The 8280-nt window shown below is 60.8% G+C and overlaps 1 protein-coding gene across 2 annotated transcripts in view; it reads left to right on the top strand.

The window, feature by feature from the left end:
* The first annotated feature begins 2078 nt into the window (after positions 1 to 2078).
* The window catches only part of LOC311532698 (uncharacterized protein C1orf167), a 34369-nt gene continuing 28167 nt past the window's right edge, over positions 2079 to 8280 (top strand). For both annotated transcript variants that reach the window (XM_084651396.1, XM_084651395.1), the window contains exon 1: positions 2079 to 2228. The gene's annotated coding sequence lies outside the window, so the exon portion shown is untranslated. The remainder of the gene's footprint in view (positions 2229 to 8280) is intronic.

Below are 8280 nucleotides of genomic sequence, written 5' to 3'. Positions count from 1 at the left end.
AGGCATGAGCTCTGTATTCAACAGATTGCTAAAGGGACGCAGAGCGCCTAAGATCCCTACCCCAGCTCACTCCGGAAATCAGTGGCAGAGCTAGTGATAAAAGCCTGCAATCTTGGCTACTAATGATTTATGCTGATAATTAAATAACACTGTCAAAAGAGACCCCTTATTTGAATATACGCACAAGTGCCCTTGTATTCAGATATGCTAGATGTAGCAAAAGTGAACAAATGTAGCCCACCCCAGCATGCATAGCGCTGCTTCGGCTCTGAATGCAGGCTTTACTCTGTGCCTGCAGGAGTGTACAAAATCCAGGATTTCCCAGAGATCCTCCTTTTTAAACTGGCAGCAGGATACACTCAGACAGAAATGCAGAAGGTGCCAGGTGGAATTACACCCACACCCCTTGATTTGCAGGGTTTCGGTTCTAAGGTGTTTTTCATTATCCGCTGGGGGTAGTTTTCTGGATTCAAAACTATCTTTGTTGCTAGGTATCAGGGGGTAGCCATGTTAGTCTGTATCCATAAAAACAGGAAGGAGTCCGGTAGCACCTTAAAGACTAAGATTTATTTGAGCATAAGCTTTCGTGGGTAAAAACACCACTTCTTCAGATGCACGGAGTGAAAGTTACAGATGCAAAGACATAAATACACTGACACATGCAGAGAAGGGAGTTTACCTCACAAGTGGAGAGCCAGTGTTGACAGGGCCAATTCGATCAGGGTGGATGTGGTCCACTCCCAACAATAGATGAGGAGGTGTCAATTCCAGGAGAGGCAAAGCTGCTTTTGTAATGAGCCAGCCACTCCCAGTCCCTATTCAAGCCCAGATTAATGGTGTTAAATTTGCAAATGAATTTTAGTTCCGCTGTTTCTCTCTGAAGTCTGTTTCTGAAGTTTTTTTGTTCAAGTATAGCTACTCTCAAAGCTGTTCTAGAATGTCCAGGAAGGTGGAAGTGTTCTCCCTTTGGCTTTTGTGTAGTACCATTCCTGATGTCCGATTTGTGTCCATTTATTGTTTTATGTAGGGACTGTCTGGTTTGGCCACTGTACATGGCAGAGGGGCATTGCTGGCACATGATGGCATATATCACATTAGTAGACATGCAGGTGAATGAGCCTCTGATGGTGTGGCTGATGTGGTTGGGTCACCACCTTCCCATCTACTGTTGGGAGTGGACCACATCCACCCTGATCGAATTGGCCCTGTCAACACTGGCTCTCCACTTGTGAGATAACTCCCTTCTCTTCATGTGTCAGTATATTTATGTCTGCATCTGTACCTTTCACTCCATGCATCTGAAGAAGTGGGGTTTTTACCCACAAAAGCTTATGCCTAAATAAATCTGTTCGTCTTTAAGGTGCCACTGGACTCCTTGTTATCTTTTTTGTTGTGTTACTCAGGAGTCCCACTCTGCTGGGACTCCTAAGTAACACAACTTAGTAACACAAAAAATAATAGCAATTAAAAAAACATAGGCACAGCTTTTGTAGGACCTAAGTAAATGCAAGCCTTCCTCTGGTGCCTTGCCTCCCCTCTCTGGAGCCAGCACCTTTTGCAGATAAAGAGAACCAGCAGTGTCTTCTCTTTAAAATCTAGAGACTTTTAAAGAGGAGCTGGTGATTTTGTGGGGAGGGTTCAGACTCAAGATTTTTTGATTGGTGGGGGTTGGCAAGATACTTCTGGTAAGGGCCCCTACGAAGTGGATGTTATGACCCTTATTCACGGATGGGGAAACTGAGGCACAAAGAGGTTCTCTCCCCTCCCTCCCCTTCTTCTGGTAGTTTTGTTTTTAAACAAGATCAGGCAAGTCTGCTGGCTCACCGGAGGGCTTTTACCCCCGGGGCTCATTGAATCCCCACGTTGCTGTCCCTGGCCCGCGTGGGCTCGGCCCCGGGGCTGCGGGCAGGAGGGGGCCCGACTCTGGGGAGCTCGGCGGCGCCGGCTGGGGGGCGGGGAAAGCCGCGGCGCCGGTTCTGCAGAGCCCACCCGGGGGGCGCGGCAGCCACAGGCTCGGCTGCGGGTTCGCCCCGCCCCGCCCCCGGCCCGTCGAGCGTCGCAGGCTCCCTGCCGGGGCCCCCGCGGGGCGTCTCCGGCTCCGCTCGGCCGCGGCCCCCGGCTCCCCCTCGCGCTGCCCCCGCTTCGAAACGGGGCGCGAGACCCAACGGCCGGCAGGAGGCGCCGCCCCCCAGCGCGGGCGGGCGGGCGGACGGACGGACGGACACTTGGTAGGATCCGCCCCCCCCGACACCCAACAGCTCCACCCCCCCACCCCCCAGCACAGACAGACAGACAGACACCTTAACCCCCCCACCCCAGCACAGACACCCAACAGCTCCACCCCCACAGCACAGACAGACAGACAGACACCTTAACCCCCCCACCCCCCAGCACAGACACCCAACAGCTCCACCCCCCCACCCCCCAGCACAGACAGACAGACACCTTAACCCCCCACCCCCCAGCACAGACACCCAACAGCTCCACCCCCCCAGCACAGACAGACAGACACCTTAACCCCCCCACCCCCCAGCACAGACACCCAACAGCTCCACCCCCCCACCCCCCAGCACAGACAGACAGACACCTTAACCCCCCCACCCCAGCACAGACACCCAACAGCTCCACCCCCACAGCACAGACAGAAAGACAGACACCTTAACCCCCCCACCCCCCAGCACAGACACCCAACAGCTCCACCCCCCCACCCCCCAGCACAGACAGACACCTTAACCCCCCACCCCCCAGCACAGACACCCAACAGCTCCACCCCCCCACCCCCCAGCACAGACAGACAGACACCTTAACCCCCCCACCCCAGCACAGACACCCAACAGCTCCACCCCCACAGCACAGACAGACAGACACCTTAACCCCCCCACCCCCCAGCACAGACACCCAACAGCTCCACCCCCCCACCCCCCAGCACAGACAGACAGACACCTTAACCCCCCACCCCCCAGCACAGACACCCAACAGCTCCACCCCCCCAGCACAGACAGACAGACACCTTAACCCCCCCACCCCAGCACAGACACCCAACAGCTCCACCCCCACAGCACAGACAGACAGACAGACACCTTAACCCCCCCACCCCCCAGCACAGACACCCAACAGCTCCACCCCCCCACCCCCCAGCACAGACAGACAGACACCTTAACCCCCCACCCCCCAGCACAGACACCCAACAGCTCCACCCCCCCAGCACAGACAGACAGACACCTTAACCCCCCCACCCCAGCACAGACACCCAACAGCTCCACCCCTCCCCCAGCACAGACAGACAGACACCTTAACCCCCCACCCCCCAGCACAGACACCCAACAGCTCCACCCCTCCCCCAGCACAGACAGACAGACACCTTAACCCCCCCCACCCCAGCACAGACACCCAACAGCTCCACCCCCCCACCCCCCAGCACAGACAGACACCTTAACCCCCCCACCCCAGCACAGACACCCAACAGCTCCACCCCCCCACCCCCCAGCACAGACAGACAGACACCTTAACCCCCCCCACCCCAGCACAGACACCCAACAGCTCCACCCCCCCAGCACAGACAGACAGACACCTTAACCCCCCCACCCCCCAGCACAGACACCCAACAGCTCCACCCCCCCAGCACAGACAGACAGACAGACACCTTAACCCCCCCCACCCCAGCACAGACACCCAACAGCTCCACCCCCCCAGCACAGACAGACAGACACCTTAACCCCCCCACCCCCCAGCACAGACACCCAACAGCTCCACCCCCCCACCCCCCAGCACAGACAGACAGACACCTTAACCCCCCACCCCCCAGCACAGACACCCAACAGCTCCACCCCCCCAGCACAGACAGACAGACACCTTAACCCCCCCACCCCAGCACAGACACCCAACAGCTCCACCCCCCCAGCACAGACAGACACCTTAACCCCCCCACCCCCCAGCACAGACACCCAACAGCTCCACCCCTCCCCCAGCACAGACAGACAGACACCTTAACCCCCCACCCCCCAGCACAGACACCCAACAGCTCCACCCCTCCCCCAGCACAGACAGACAGACACCTTAACCCCCCACCCCCCAGCACAGACACCCAACAGCTCCACCCCCCCACCCCCCAGCACAGACAGACAGACACCTTAACCCCCCACCCCCCAGCACAGACACCCAACAGCTCCACCCCTCCCCCAGCACAGACAGACAGACACCTTAACCCCCCACCCCCCAGCACAGACACCCAACAGCTCCACCCCCCCAGCACAGACAGACAGACACCTTAACCCCCCCACCCCAGCACAGACACCCAACAGCTCCACCCCCCCACCCCCCAGCACAGACAGACAGACACCTTAACCCCCCCCACCCCAGCACAGACACCCAACAGCTCCACCCCCCCAGCACAGACAGACAGACACCTTAACCCCCCCACCCCAGCACAGACACCCAACAGCTCCACCCCCCCACCCCCCAGCACAGACAGACAGACACCTTAACCCCCCCCACCCCAGCACAGACACCCAACAGCTCCACCCCCCCAGCACAGACAGACAGACACCTTAACCCCCCCCACCCCAGCACAGACACCCAACAGCTCCACCCCCCCAGCACAGACAGACAGACACCTTAACCCCCCCACCCCCCAGCACAGACACCCAACAGCTCCACCCCCCCAGCACAGACAGACAGACAGACACCTTAACCCCCCTCACCCCAGCACAGACACCCAACAGCTCCACCCCCCCAGCACAGACAGACAGACACCTTAACCCCCCACCCCCCAGCACAGACACCCAACAGCTCCACCCCCCCAACCCCCAGCACAGACAGACAGACACCTTAACCCCCCACCCCCCAGCACAGACACCCAACAGCTCCACCCCCCCAACCCCCAGCACAGACAGACAGACACCTTAACCCCCCACCCCCCAGCACAGACACCCAACAGCTCCACCCCTCCCCCAGCACAGACAGACAGACACCTTAACCCCCCACCCCCCAGCACAGACACCCAACAGCTCCACCCCCCCACCCCAGCACAGACACCCAACAGCTCCACCCCCCCACCCCAGCACAGACAGACAGACAGACACCTTAACCCCCCCACCCCAGACAGACACCCAACAGCTCCACCCCCCCACCCCCCAGCACAGACAGACAGACACCTTAACCCCCCCACCCCAGCACAGACACCCAACAGCTCCACCCCCCCAGCACAGACAGACAGACACCTTAACCCCCCACCCCCCAGCACAGACACCCAACAGCTCCACCCCCCCAGCACAGACAGACAGACACCTTAACCCCCCACCCCCCAGCACAGACACCCAACAGCTCCACCCCCCCAGCACAGACAGACAGACACCTTAACCCCCCCACCCCAGACAGACACCCAACAGCTCCACCCCCCAGCACAGACAGACAGACAGACACCTTAACCCCCCCACCCCAGCACAGACACCCAACAGCTCCACCCCCCCAGCACAGACAGACAGACAGACACCTTAACCCCCCCACCCCCCAGCACAGACACCCAACAGCTCCACCCCCCACCCCCCAGCACAGACAGACAGACACCTTAACCCCCCACCCCCCAGCACAGACACCCAACAGCTCCACCCCCCCACCCCCCAGCACAGACAGACAGACACCTTAACCCCCCCACCCCCCAGCACAGACACCCAACAGCTCCACCCCCCCAGCACAGACAGACAGACAGACACCTTAACCCCCCTCACCCCAGCACAGACACCCAACAGCTCCACCCCCCCAGCACAGACAGACAGACACCTTAACCCCCCACCCCCCAGCACAGACACCCAACAGCTCCACCCCCCCACCCCCCAGCACAGACAGACAGACACCTTAACCCCCACCCCCCAGCACAGACACCCAACAGCTCCACCCCTCCCCCAGCACAGACAGACAGACACCTTAACCCCCCACCCCCCAGCACAGACACCCAACAGCTCCACCCCTCCCCCAGCACAGACAGACAGACACCTTAACCCCCCACCCCCCAGCACAGACACCCAACAGCTCCACCCCTCCCCCAGCACAGACAGACAGACACCTTAACCCCCCACCCCCCAGCACAGACACCCAACAGCTCCACCCCCCCACCCCAGCACAGACAGACAGACACCTTAACCCCCCCACCCCAGACAGACACCCAACAGCTCCACCCCCCCACCCCCCAGCACAGACAGACAGACAGACACCTTAACCCCCCCACCCCAGCACAGACACCCAACAGCTCCACCCCCCCAGCACAGACAGACAGACACCTTAACCCCCCACCCCCCAGCACAGACACCCAACAGCTCCACCCCCCCAGCACAGACAGACAGACACCTTAACCCCCCACCCCCCAGCACAGACACCCAACAGCTCCACCCCCCCAGCACAGACAGACAGACACCTTAACCCCCCCACCCCAGCACAGACACCCAACAGCTCCACCCCCCCAGCACAGACAGACAGACACCTTAACCCCCCACCCCCCAGCACAGACACCCAACAGCTCCACCCCCCACCCCCCAGCACAGACAGACAGACACCTTAACCCCCCACCCCCCAGCACAGACACCCAACAGCTCCACCCCCCCACCCCCCAGCACAGACAGACAGACACCTTAACCCCCCACCCCAGACACCCAACAGCTCCACCCCTCCCCCAGCACAGACAGACAGACAGACACCTTAACCCCCCCACCCCCCAGCACAGACACCCAACAGCTCCACCCCCCCAGCACAGACAGACAGACACCTTAACCCCCCCACCCCCCAGCACAGACACCCAACAGCTCCACCCCCCCACCACAGACAGACAGACAGACACCTTAACCCCCCACCCCCCAGCACAGACACCCAACAGCTCCACCCCTCCCCCAGCACAGACAGACAGACAGACAGACACCTTAACCCCCCCACCCCCCAGCACAGACACCCAACAGCTCCACCCCCCCAGCACAGACAGACAGACACCTTAACCCCCCCACCCCCCAGCACAGACACCCAACAGCTCCACCCCCCCACCCCCCAGCACAGACAGACAGACACCTTAACCCCCCACCCCCCAGCACAGACACCCAACAGCTCCACCCCTCCCCCAGCACAGACAGACAGACAGACACCTTAACCCCCCCACCCCCCAGCACAGACACCCAACAGCTCCACCCCTCCCCCAGCACAGACAGACAGACACCTTAACCCCCCCACCCCCCAGCACAGACACCCAACAGCTCCACCCCTCCCCCAGCACAGACAGACAGACACCTTAACCCCCCACCCCCCAGCACAGACACCCAACAGCTCCACCCCCCCAGCACAGACAGACAGACACCTTAACCCCCCCACCCCCCAGCACAGACACCCAACAGCTCCACCCCTCCCCCAGCACAGACAGACAGACACCTTAACCCCCCACCCCCCAGCACAGACACCCAACAGCTCCACCCCCCCAGCACAGACAGACAGACACCTTAACCCCCCCACCCCCCAGCACAGACACCCAACAGCTCCACCCCTCCCCCAGCACAGACAGACAGACACCTTAAACCCCCCACCCCCCAGCACAGACACCCAACAGCTCCACCCCCTCCAGCACAGACAGACAGACAGACAGATACCTTAACCCCCCCACGCCCCCAGGACAGACACCCAACCGCTCCACCCCCCCCAGCACAGACAGACAGACACCTTAAACCCCCCACCCCCCAGCACAGACACCCGACAGCTCCACCCCTCCCCAGCACAGACAGACAGGCAGACACTTTAAACCCCCCACCCCCCAGCACAGACACCCAACAGTTCCACCCCTCCCCCAGGACAGACAGACACCTTAAACCCCCCACCCCAGACAGATACCCAACAGCTTCACCCCCCCAGCACAGACACCCGGCCGTATCCCTGCCACAGACGGACATCCCGCAGCTCCCCCCCCCCCCCCCAGCACAGACAGACAGACAGACCCAGTGGTAGCCCTCCACCCCCCAGCACAGACAGACACCTGACAGCTCCCCCCCCCCAGCACAGGCAGACACAGCGGTAGCCCTCTGCCCCTCAGCACAGATGCACTGAAATACATAGAAAAGAAAAAGAACCCAGGGTGTTGGAAGAGTGAGAGAGAGAGACAGCAGGAGACCAGAGGCAGCTCAGCCTGCTGCTCAGACAGACAGACTGACTGTTCAGCACAGACCCAGCTTATTGGGCATTGCCAGGGGGAGGGAGACAGGCCCAGGCAGGCTGATTTTCCAGGAGTGCAGAGGGGTACGTTGAGGCGCGCACACA

The sequence above is a fragment of the Lepidochelys olivacea genome (genome assembly GCF_965140295.1).
Source record: "Lepidochelys olivacea isolate rLepOli2 genome assembly, chromosome: 18".
Classification (NCBI taxonomy): Eukaryota; Metazoa; Chordata; order Testudines; family Cheloniidae; genus Lepidochelys; species Lepidochelys olivacea.
This window is presented reverse-complemented; position numbering and strand designations above follow the sequence as displayed.